At 47.1% G+C, this 12,726-nt stretch overlaps 1 long non-coding RNA gene across 1 annotated transcript; it reads left to right on the top strand.

The window, feature by feature from the left end:
* The first annotated feature begins 469 nt into the window (after positions 1-469).
* Positions 470-7,482, top strand: LOC311120334. The gene is made up of 3 exons (XR_014612148.1): positions 470-551; positions 5,048-5,130; positions 7,450-7,482. It is a non-coding gene; the product is annotated as an uncharacterized lncRNA (long non-coding RNA).
* Positions 7,483-12,726: the final 5,244 nt, after the last annotated feature.

The raw sequence follows: 12,726 nt of genomic DNA, 5'->3' as shown, positions 1-12,726 counted from the left end.
TATCTGAAGATTGCTGTATATTTTATGAGTAATAAAATAAAGAAATGAGTTATGTTATTTAATAATGAACTATGGGTTATCTGTTTTATGTGACAACCGCAGTATCAATTTCTAGGTGACAGTGGTGCTAATCCCAAAAGAAAGGCTACATACAACAAGGAACAAGAAGTCTATTGGCAAAGTGATGAATATTGCATGTACCTTGGCCTAACGGTGTGGGTTATGTATTTTATTTTTCATGGCGTCCTCAACATTACAGTTTTAAGGGCAACAATAGCCTAAATTTGTTTACAACTCGCAGGATTTCCATACATGAGCTTTCAACAACACAGAGTGTTGCATCAGCACGAGATCGAAAGTGCGTCAAATCTGTACAGGTCATTGTTACGTCATCACTGATAAACGTTGAAACTGATGAAAAACCGCTGGAGCAGTTCAGTCTAAACCTCCCTAGTGCTGGAGGATTGCGTTTGTTTTCGCTCTGGATGCGCGTTCATTTTGGCAAGGAAATGTGCTGATTTTGCAAGGAGATGGAGAATAAAGAGTTCAAGGTAGGCATGTTATTTATTTTTAAATCTTCAATTATATTAATTACTGTGGATTAAATATTGTTTAACAAATGAAATAATGTGCTATTCATGCTGTAATATCAAACTAGAAAGTCTATGGCCGGGGAGTCATGAGAGTTGGCTAAAGGTACAGTAGGGTCAAATGGGTGTCAAAGGTTATGACAGCACCTTCATGAATTCGTCCAAAATGGCACCCTATTCCCTATGTAGGCTAGTGTACTACTTTTGACCAGGAGCCATAGAAGGGTTGGCTGACGTCACGAAAACGATGCCCGCGCATCGATGGCCGGAAGTCGTGTATCTTGTTATGATTCTGAACCTCAGCTAACAACAAGCTGCCATGTGGGGAATCGTAGCTCTGTGGCATGTTTCAGCTTGTTGTATGGTGTTATTGATACCATGTCTTGTTTTGAGGTGTTTTGACTGATATCATGTCTATGCAATGACTCAAATTCGCTACCTAGCTAACCAACAACAACTGTAACAATGTATTTGAGACGAGTTCATTGTTCAAATGTATTTATGTTTGCATTAAACATTTAGAGACTAAATATAGTTTACATGTTGTCAACAGTCTAAGTCAAACCCTGTCTATTTTGCCCCATAGTTGCATGCCAGTTTTGTTGCTTAACAACCAACCCCTCTATAGAGTCCCACAGTGGAGGTGTGATAATACCCAAAAAACCTAGCGGTCAAACAGGGACATGGTTCCAATCGTTTTTCCACCATTCATTTTTCCCATAGCCGATTTTAGAAACACATAAAATAAGGGCTGTATTTCGTGTAGGCTTACCCTGGCGTGACGTTTTTGTAACCATGTAAATCTCTCTCGGACAAGTTGACTTTTATCAGTATATTTACATTTTACATTTATATCATTTAGCAGACGCTCTTATCCAGAGCGACTTACAATGGTGCATTCAACAATTGGTGTATTCAACTTATGATAGCCAGTGGGACAACCACTTATTTTTCTTCTTTTTTTTTATGGGGGGGGAGGGGGGGGGTAGAAGGATTACTTCATACTATTCCAGGTATTCCTTAAAGAGGTAGGGTTTCAAGTGTCTCCGGAAGGTGGTCAGTGACTCCGCTGTCCTGGCGTCGTGGGGGAGCTTGTTCCACCATTGGGGTGCCAGAGCCTGAAGGTAAGGAGGTGCCGTTCCTCTCACAGCTCCGTAGGCAAGCACCATGGTCTTGTAGTAGATGCGAGCCTCAACTGAGCGGGGTGACATGAGAGAACTTGGGAAGGTCGAACACCAGACGGGCTGCGGCGTTCTGGATAAGTTGTAGGGGTTTAATGGCACAGGCAGGGAGCCCAGCCAACAGCGAGTTGCAGTAATCCAGACGGGAGATGACATGTGCCTGGATTAGGAACTGTGCCGCTTTCTGTGTAAGGTAGAGTCGTACTCTGCAAATGTTGTAGAGCATGAACCTGCAGGATCGGGTCACCGTTTTGATGTTAGCAGAGAATGACAGGGTGTTGTCCAGGGTCACGCCAAGGCTCTTTGCACTCTGGGAGGAGGACACAATGGAGTTGTCAACCGTGATGGCGAGATCATGGAACGGGCAGTCCTTCCCAGGGATGAAGAGCAGCTCCGTCTTGCAGAGGTTCAGCTTGAGGTGGTGATCCGACATCCACACTGATATGTCTGCCAGACATGCAGAGATGCGATTCGCCACCTGGTTATCAGAAGGGGGAAAGGAGAAAATTAATTGTGTGTCGTCTGCGTAGCAATGATAGGAGAGACCATGTGAGGATATGACAGAGCCAAGTGACTTGGTGTATAGAGAGAATAGGAGAGGGCCTAGAACTGAGCCCTGGGGGACACCAGTGGTGAGAGCACATGGTGCGGAGACAGATTCTCGCCACGCTACCTGGTAGGAGCGACCTGTCAGGTAGGACGCAATCCAAGAGTGAGCAGCGCCGGAGATGCCCAACTCGGAGAGGGTGGAGAGGAGGATCTGATGGTTCACAATATCAAAGGCAGCGGATAGGTCTAGAAGGATAAGAGCAGAGGAGAGAGAGTTAGCTTTAGCAGTGCGGAGAGCCTCCATGACACAGAGAAGAGCAGTCTCAGTTGAATGACCAGTCTTGAAACCTGACTGGTTTGGATCAAGAAGGTCATTCTGAGAGTGATAGCAGGAGAGTTGGCTAGAGACGGCACGCTCAAGAGATTTGGAGAGAAAAGAAAGAAGGGATACTTACTTGTCTGTAGTTGTTGACATCGGAGGGATCGAGTGTAGGTTTTTTGAGGAGGGGTGCAACTCTCGCTCTCTTGAAGACGGAAGGGACATGGCCAGCGGTCAAGGATGAGTTGATGTGGGAGGTGAGGTGAGGTGAGGTAAGGGAGAAGGTCTCCGGAAATGGTCTGGAGAAGAGAGGACGGGATAGGGTCAAGCAGGCAGGTTGTTGGGCGGCCGGCCGTCACAAGTCGCAAGATTTCATCTGGAGAGAGAGGGGAGAAAAAAGTCAAAGCATAGGGTAGGGCAGTGTGAGCAGGACCAGCGGTGTCATTTCACTTAATAAATGAGGATCGGATGTCGTCAACCTTCTTTTCAAAATGGTTGACGAAGTCATCCACAGAGAGGGAGGAGGGTGGGGGAGGAGGATTCAGCAGGGAGGAGAAGGTGGCAAAGAGCTTCCTAGGGTTAGAGGCATAGGCTTGAAATTTAGAGTGGTAGAAAGTGGCTTTAGCAGCGGAAACAGAGGAAGAGAATGTAGAGAGGAGGGAGTGAAAAGATGACAGGTCCGCAGGGAGTCTAGTTTTCCTCCATTTCCGCTCAGCTGCCCGGAGCCCTCTTCTGTGAGCTCGCAATGAGTCGTCAAGCCACGGAGCAGGAGGGGAGGACCGAGCCGGCCGGGAGGATAGGGGACATAGAGAGTCAAAAGATGCAGAAAGGGAGGAGAGGAGGGTTGAGGAGGCAGAATCAGGAGATCGGAGGGAGAATGATTTAGCAGAGGGAAGAGATGATAGGATGGAAGAGGAGAGAGTAGCGGGAGAGAGAGAGCGAAGGTTGTGATGGCACATTACCATCTGAGTAGGGGCAGAGTGAGTAGTGTTGGAGGAGAGCGAGAGAGAAAAGGATACAAAGTAGTGGTCGGAGACTTGGAGGGGAGTTGCAGTGAGATTAGTAGAAGAACAGCATCTAGTAAAGATGAGGTCAAGCGTATTGCCTGCCTTGTGAGTAGGGGGGGACGGTGAGAGGGTGAGGTCAAAAGAGGAAAGGAGTGGAAAGAAGGAGGCAGAGAGAAATGAGTCAAAGGCAGAGACGTAGGGAGGTTAAAGTCACCCAGAACTGTGAGGGGTGAGCCATCCTCAGGAAAGGAACTTATCAAGGCGTCAAGCTCATTGATGAACTCTCCAAGGGAACCTGGAGGGCGATAAATGACAAGGATGTTAAGCTTGAATGGGCTAGTGATGTGACAGCATGGAATTCAAATGAGGAGATAGACAGATGGGTCAGGGGAAAAAGAGAGAATGTCCACTTTGGAGAGATGAGGATTCCTGTGCCACCGCCGCGCCGACCAGATGCTCTCGGGGTATGCGAGAACACATGGTTAGACGAGGAAAGAGCAGTAGGAGTAGCAGTGTTTTCTGTGGTAATCCATGTTTCCGTCAGCGCCAAGAAGTCGAGGGACTGGAGGGTAGCATAGGCTGAGATTAACTCTGCCTTGTTGGCTGCAGAACGGCAGTTCCAGAGGCTGCCAGACCACTAGGTTTTATGGGTATTATGACTCATACTGTGGGACTCTATAGGGCTCCAGCCAAAAGAAGTGCACTATATTGGAACTAGGGTGCTATTTCGGACACAAGCATAGATATGATGCATTATTATGTGACCATAGAAATAGAATCACTAGAAAGGATAGAGCCTCTGACCTTGGCAATTTGACTGGTAAACTGAACTGCACACCTGATATGATGTTCTGGTGATTCTATTTCTCTGAATATGATGCATTATGATGTGACAATGAGAGTTGGGTTAATGGTGCTCTCAAGGCAACTGGGAACTCGAAAAAAATAACTAGGTCAAATCATGTCCGTGATCTTCAGGTCGGAAAGTCGGAGCTCTAGAAAGATGCCAGAGTTTCCGACTTGGAATTCCTTTTTACATTTTGTGGTGGTAATTTTATCCCCTTTTTCTCCCCAATTTTTCGTGATATCCAATTGGTAGTTACGATCTTGTTACGATCTTGTCTCATCGCTGCAACTCCCCAGCGGGCTCGGGAGAGGTGAAGGTTGAGTCAGGCGTCCTCCAAAACATGACCCGCCAAGCCGCGCTGCTTCCGACTTGGAATTCCGAGTTGGATGACTGTTCAAAACGATTTTTCCCAGTCGGAGCTTGTTTTTTTTTCCTATTTCCCAGTTGTCTTGAACGCACTGAAGTCGGAAGTCAGAGATTTCCCAGTTGTTTTGAACACGGCAAAAGGCGACACAGTAGGTGACATCTAAACATGACTTTGTGCTGTCTTTCAGAGGTCAGAGGTCAATGGAAATGACCTCACCCTCATAGACCTGGATGACCCCATCAATGAAGCTGATGTTATGAAGGAAGTCAGGTAAGTGATTTACACTAATGACACATTTGTGACTGGTTACAGGATCACATAGGCCTACAGATACAGATTCAGTAGTAGGTCAAAGGTCACCGCCTATGGAGAGGTAGGCCCAGAGCCATGTATTTAGAGAGTTGGGACATTGAGATATAAACTCAGCAAAAAAAGAAACGTCCTCTCACTGTCAACTGCGTTTATTTTCAGCAAACTTAACGTGTAAATAACGCATCTCCCGAGTGGCGCAGTGTTCTAAGGCACTGCATCGCAGTGCTAGCTGTGCCACTAGAGATCCTGGTTCGAATCCAGGCTCTGTCGTAGCCGGCCGCGACCGGGAGACCCATGGGGCGGCGCACAATTGGCACAGCGTCGTCCAGGGTAGGGGAGGGAATGGCCGGCAGGGATGTAGCTCAGTTGGTAGAGCATGGCGTTTGCAACGCCAGGGTTGTGGGTTCGATACCCACGGGGGGGCAGTATGAAAAAAAAATATATATATATATAAAAAAAGAATAAAAATAAAATAAACAAATAAAAGAATGTATGCACTCACTAACTGTAAGTCGCTCTGGATAAGAGCGTCTGCTAAATGACTAAAATGTAAAAATGTAATGTAAATATTTGTATGAACATAACAAGATTCAACAACTGAGACATAAACTGAGATGTTACCCCCTCGTCCACCAAGGCACCTGCAAGTTCCCAGACATTTCTGGGGGGAATGGCTAAATCCTAGCCCTCACCCTCCGATCCAACAGATCCAGGCTCTTCATGGCAGAACACTGACATTCCTGTCTTGCAGGAAATCACGCACAGAACGAGCAGTATGGCTGGTGGCATTGTCATGCTGGAGGGTCATGTCAGGATGAGCCTGCAGGAAGGGTACCACATGAGGGAGGAGGATGTCTTCCCTGTAACGCACAGCGTTGAAATTTCCTGCAATGACAACAAGCGTAGTCCGATGATGCTGTGACACACCGCCCAAGACCATGACGGACCATCCACCTCCAAATCGATCCCGCTCCAGAGTACAGGCCTTGGTGTATCGCTCATTCCTTCGACGATAAACACGAATCCGACCATCACCCCTGGTGAGACAAAACCGCGACTCGTCAGTGAAGAGCACTTTTTTGCCAGTCCTGTCTGGTCCAGCGACGGTGTGTTTGTGCCCATAGGCGACGGTGTTGCCGGTGATGTCTGGTGAGGACTTGCCTTACAACAGGCCTACAAGCCCTCAGTCCAGCCTCTCTCAGCCTATTACGGACAGTCTGAGCACTGATGGAGGGATTGTGCGTTCCTGGTGTAACTCGGGCAGTTGTTGTTTCCATCCTGTACCTGTCCCGCAGGATGTTCCGATCCTGTGCCGATGTTGTTACACGTGGTCTGCCACTGCGAGGATGATCAGCTGTCCGTCCTGTCTCCCTGTAGCTCTGTCTTAGGCGTCTCACAGTACGGACATTGCAATTTATTGCCCTGGCCACATCTGCAGTCCTCATGCCTCCTTGCAGCATGCCTAAGGCACGTTCACGCAGATGAGCAGGGACCCTGGGCATTTTTCTTTTGGTGTTTTTCAGAGTCAGTAGAAAGGCCTCTTTAGGGTCCTAAGTTTTCATAACTACCGTCTGTAAGCTGTTAGTGTCTTAATGACCGTTGCACAGGTGCATGTTCATTAAGTGTTTATGGTTCATTGAACAACATTTTACATTTTAGTCATTTAGCAGACACTCTTATCCAGAGCGACTTACAGTTAGTGAGTGCATACATTTTCATACTGGCCCCCCGTGGGAAACAAACCCACAACCCTGGCGTTGCAAGCGCCATGCTCTACCAACTGAGCTACAGGGGACTAGCATGGGAAACAGTGTTTAAACCCTTTACAATGAAGATCTGTGAAGATATTTGGATTTTTACGAATTATCTTTGAAAGATCCTGAAAAAGGGACGTTTTCTTTTTTTGCTGAGTTTATGTATACATTACATGACACAGTAGATATCCATATGACAGCTGGCTCCCCATGGGCAATGTTGACATTTTAAACAATGCTATGTAACTGAACATCTATAATTAGAATTTACTTATAATGAAAGGATAAATGAAAGGCTCCAAGGCGCTAACATGGAGTCCTTTTAAAAGTTGGCAGAATTCTCTAAATATTTGGCTCTGGATAGGCCGAGTCATCTCAAGAGTATTGGAGCCATAGAATTTGAGTGATTCTATTCTAATTCTAGAATGATTCATTCTAATTCTGTGATTCTAATTCTATAATTACACATCCTCACACTCACATTATAGCAGTGACCTAAGAGATATTCCTTTTATCTATCTAGATCCCATAAAGATCACAGAGAGGCTGAGAGACTGACCAAGTTGGACGAGGCTGTTCTAGACACAGATACCCCAACTCAGTCACAGGAGGTTGAAGAAGAGAGTGAGTTGGACGAGGCTGTTGCCATCCCATCTCAGTCGCAGGAGGTTGAAGGAGAGAGTGAGTTGGACGAGGCTGTTGCCATCCCATCTGAGTCGCAGGAGGTTGAAGGAGAGAGTGAGATGGACGAGGCTGTTGCCATCCCATCTCAGTCGCAGGAGGTTGAAGGAGAGAGTGAGTTGGACGAGGCTGTTGCCATCCCATCTCAGTCGCAGGAGGTTGAAGGAGAGAGTGAGTTGGACGAGGCTGTTGCCATCCCATCTCAGTCGCAGGAGGTTGAGGGAGAGAGTGAGTTGGACGAGGCTGTTGCCATCCCATCTCGGTCGCAGGAGGTTGAAGGAGAGAGTGAGTTGGACGAGGCTGTTGCCATCCCATCTCGGTCGCAGGAGGTTGAAGGAGAGAGTGATTTGGACGAGGCTGTTGCCATCCCATCTCAGTCGCAGGAGGTTGAAGGAGAGAGTGAGTTGGACGAGGCTGTTGCCATCCCATCTCAGTCGCAGGAAGTTGAAGGAGAGAGTGAGTTGGACGAGGCTGTTGCCATCCCATCTCAGTCGCAGGAGGTTGAAGGAGAGAGTGAGTTGGACGAGGCTGTTGCCATCCCATCTCAGTCGCAGGAGGTTGAAGGAGAGAGTGATTTGGACGAGGCTGTTGCCATCCCATCTCAGTCACAGGAGGTTGAAGGAGAGAGTGAGTTGGACGAGGCTGTTGCCATCCCATCTCAGTCACAGGAGGTATGATGTATTTTTCTATTACATGGATGACATTTCATTGAGATATTTTGTGTTTTAATGACGCAAAATTGAATTCCAGCCTAACTCTGCTTTCTGTTGTCGCCATCAGGCTGCAGTGGTGACCTTCACTACCGTGACCCACAAGGATGAAACTTCCCAGACCAGTCTCACCCTCAGCAGGGGAAAGAGAAGCTACCCAGACCTACACACCTTTGTGCAGGACATGAAGGACGAGTAAGTTGCTCTTTGGCTTCCCCATGCATCCCCTAGATATGTTCCCTATCTCAATTGCATACTCCTCGTGTCCTCTCTTCTCAAAACCCATTGGATGAGAAAGCCAGAGGTCCCGCCCTTCTGACCTTCTCATCCAATGGGTTTTGAGAAGGAGGTGAGGAGATTGAGAGTCTCCCATAGTCTCGGGCCAATACAAAGGACTCAACGGACCAAATAACCAATCAGGGATGTCTGGGTGTGGCCTAGTTCCATAGAGGTCCATCCTTAACGTAGTCTAAGATAATAGAGGTAATGTCCATCCATAACGTAATCAAAGATAATAGAGGTAATGTCCATCCATAACGTAATCTAAAATAATAGAGGTAATGTCCATCCATAACGTAATCTAAAATAATAGAGGTAATGTCCATCCATAACGTAGTCTAAGATAATAGAGGTAATGTCCATCCATAACGTAATCTAAGATAATAGAGGTAATGTCCATCCATAACGTAATCTAAAATAATAGAGGTAATGTCCATCCATAACGTAATCTAAAATAATAGAGGTAATGTCCATCCATAACGTAATCTAAAATAATAGAGGTCATGTCCATCCATAACGTAGTCTAAGATAATAGAGGTAATGTCATGTAGTTCATTGTGTACTTGCATTTATTTACTTTTCAGCCATTGGAATCTGCTGAGTGAGAATATGCGTGCCGGGGTGAGTTATAGTCACCTCTAAAGTAGTTAATGTTGGTAAAATGGACCAAACATTCATTTGTGGAAATCCTGCAGGACCTTTAATCCTGAACCACTGCTTTAATTGACTAGCTTGAGTAAATGGTTCTACGTTTTATATCAGTGCAGCCCCTTTAACAAACTAACTCTGGATGGTCTTTTAACATTGCAGATGAGCAGACATGAGTTTAGTGCCAAGTGCATGGATATTGTAGCATGGGTGATGGAGTCTACATCCACTGTGGTTGTTCCCGCCCTTGACCTCACCATGCAGATAGAGCTCTCTGATTCGCCAAGCTCTTCTGGATCAGGAAGTAATGAGGCAGGAGAGGTGACCTCTCTTGGCCGCAGCGTCAGATTCAGCTGTAGTGGAGGACCCAGCAGGTGCACCAGCGCCAGAACCGCCTGCAGCACACGCACTCCCACGCCTTTCCCCTCCTCTCACAGGTACCTAGCCCTATCCCCTCCTCTCACAGGTACCTACCCCTCTCCCCTCCTCTCACAGGTACCTAGCCCTATCCATGCCTCTCACAGGTACCTACCCCTCTCCCCTCCTCTCACAGGTACCTAGCCCTATCCATGCCTCTCACAGGTACCTACCCCTATCCCCTCCTCTCACAGGTACCTAGCCCTATCCATGCCTCTCACAGGTACCTAGCCCTATCCCCTCCTCTCACAGGTACCTAGCCCTATCCTCTCCTCTCACAGGTACCTAGCCCTATCCCCTCCTCTCACAGATACCTAGCTCTATCCCCTCCTCTTTTTGCAGGTCTTTCCTGTTATAGGTACAAATATCCATTCCAGATCCACTTAGTGAGAAATACTACTTAGATACTACACAACCACTCTAAAAAGTTTACTCTAAATGTTAATGTTTGGACTGAGTGTGGTTTGAGATGGTTCACAATGCTTCCTTTGAATAACAATAACAAGGTTGAGTTTGTGTCCCAAATTCTTGGATCATATTTTTTTATTTTGTTACCATGTATTATTAATTTCTATTGTGCATTCTGCAGGTGTTTGACCTCTTTGCTGAGTGAGGACAATGAGCGATATGTCTCCTCACCTGAGGGTGGCGATAGAGAGATGAGACACAGACCACACTCAGCACCACTGAGATCTGTGTTTGGCATCTCTGAGGACTCTGTCTTCGACATGGTCCAGAGCGGCCAGTCGCAGGGCGACATCGTACCGCCGCCCAAACGGAGTAGACAGGAGAAATACAGACCTAGCAAAATGTCAACGGACGGCAAGTTTATGATGGGTATTGTCGAGTTGGTTATAAACCTTCTCAACTCCAGATGGGCTGAGCTAATGCGAAGTGTCAGTCAGGGAACTCTAGTTCTGCTGACTGGAAGTATCTCAGCAAGTCAACAGTTTGCCCAAGAGATGCTAAGCATGGCGACTTCTAAGATGTATTCCCATGCCATAGAGCATATTGCGCTCGGCCACAAGTCTCCCCTTGAGTTAGAGAGGGAGCTTGAGGCCATCTTGGGTCCTCTGGCTGGACAGGTCATAGTCATCATCATAGATAGCATCATCAAGGCTAAAACCAACGGAGGAAATGAGGGGAGAGCGACCAGCCCCTTGACCTATTTTCTAACTGCCATTTCGGCAGAAATACAAAGCCTAGTGGTTCACAGATCGGCTAGCAGACCATCCACCAGACTGTCCAACAACGACCCACTGCTGAACATTTCCAAGTCGAAGGTCTTAAGATCAGTTCTGCTCAAAATGGCAGAGCTCTTTGGCCAAGGTCCAAGTGAAACCTGTCTAGTTCCACTAGTCCAGAGTCAGTCCAACAACTCCATTTGCGACTGGACTGTGAATGCAGGCACCATTCATCCAAGTACATTTCTGTCCGACAACAGAATGATAGAAGTGTCATCCGATGTTGTGGATCTTGTACTTGAGGTTTTTTGGATAACAGGATTTTTGGATAACAGGAACCCGTCAAGGCCACAGAGTGCCTGCTCCCACAACTCAGCTAGTGGAGCAATAGATATGAGAGCTCTTGCTGGGGACTTGGTCAGACAGGTGTCTGTCAAACTCAGCCCGTTTGTCTCTGAGAGTCAACTCTCCACCATGTCCATGACAGATCTGTCATCATCTTTTTCTGACTCCACCTTGAAGCAGTTGTGTTCTCGCTCTGTTGTTGCTCTGGTAACTGCCTGTCAAGCAATCAAAACAGAGCTCGAGAACCAGAGACCTACCAACCTGGCAGCCAGAGACCTACTATCGTCTCTGGTAGAGACCATTGAGGACATGGATATCTCTGACATCCTCCGGGGCCCGTCGGCCATTTTGGAGGTGGCTGCTGTGATAAAGCACCCAGAGATGTCCACCTCGACAATATACAGATCTCTGCTTCTCGACTCATCTCTCGCCTCCTCTAAGATGGTCACTGAGAGCATTATCTTCAACAACCCATGCCCATCAGAGGAGAATGTGAGTATTCAGAAGGAGCTCCCTGCTGATAAAGTTGACATCCTCCATGGTCAACCAGTGGAGGAGTATATTGTCAAAGCTGAGCAATGCATCACTCAGGTCATTCAGGATGCAGCTGTGACATATACTGCTGCGCTGGATAAAACCGACACTTGTGGGAAACTGTCGGAAATCCTATCTGTCCATGTTTCCTCAGAGAATATTGAGGAGGCATCCTCTGATCTCTTTGGTGGAATTATTTCCGACCTGCTTGAGGTATATGAGGTCAATAAGGCCTCCAAGCGTACGAAATCAGGTCGCAAAATGTTCTGGGTGGAAGTGAGTTCAGGTTCCCAGAAGATTTATACCAAAACCCTGGACAAACTAAGGAAGCTGTTCACCTCCCACCATCTCACTGAGGGAAAAAATACTCCTGTGCAAATCGAGCTTTCTGCAACTGGACTACTTGTAACTGAGGCCACTGTGCAGGAATCTCCTGTAACTGAGGCCACTTTGGCAGTGTCTCCTGTACAGAAGACAGACAGTAAGACCCCTTCTAAGTCCTCAGCCTCAGCCTACCAGCTCACCCTCGACACCTGCACTAAAGGGGTAATCAAACAGGTGATCTCGGTGCTGAGGGTGGACACTTCAAAGGAAAACTGCTCCGCTTCCGTTGGGGAGAGCACGTCAAATTCATCCTTCAACTTCAACCAGAAGTTGGACTCGATAATTTCGAAATTGGAGGACCTCACCATTTCGAGTGATGTGACGTCAGCCGAGATTGCCACACTCACGCGATCTCTTAGTGCAGCCAGCAGAACCTCTAACATTTCTATCCAGAGCTTTCACAGTGCTGAGTTCCGAGCTAAGGCCAAACACATTGTGAATGAGACCATTCTCAGAGCTGCTAGCAAAGCCAGCCATTCTTTGCTACAGAGCATGCCTAGCACCACCTTCTCACACCATGCGGTTTCTACAGCCGAAGATATAGTAAATATTATCATGCAAGACCTTGAAAGTGTATCCCAGTTCACTGTGGACGACGCAGACTCCTTCCCACTAGGA

The sequence above is a fragment of the Coregonus lavaretus genome (genome assembly GCF_964263955.1).
Source record: "Coregonus lavaretus genome assembly, contig: HAP1_SCAFFOLD_166, whole genome shotgun sequence".
Taxonomy (NCBI): domain Eukaryota; kingdom Metazoa; phylum Chordata; class Actinopteri; order Salmoniformes; family Salmonidae; genus Coregonus; species Coregonus lavaretus.
This window is presented reverse-complemented; position numbering and strand designations above follow the sequence as displayed.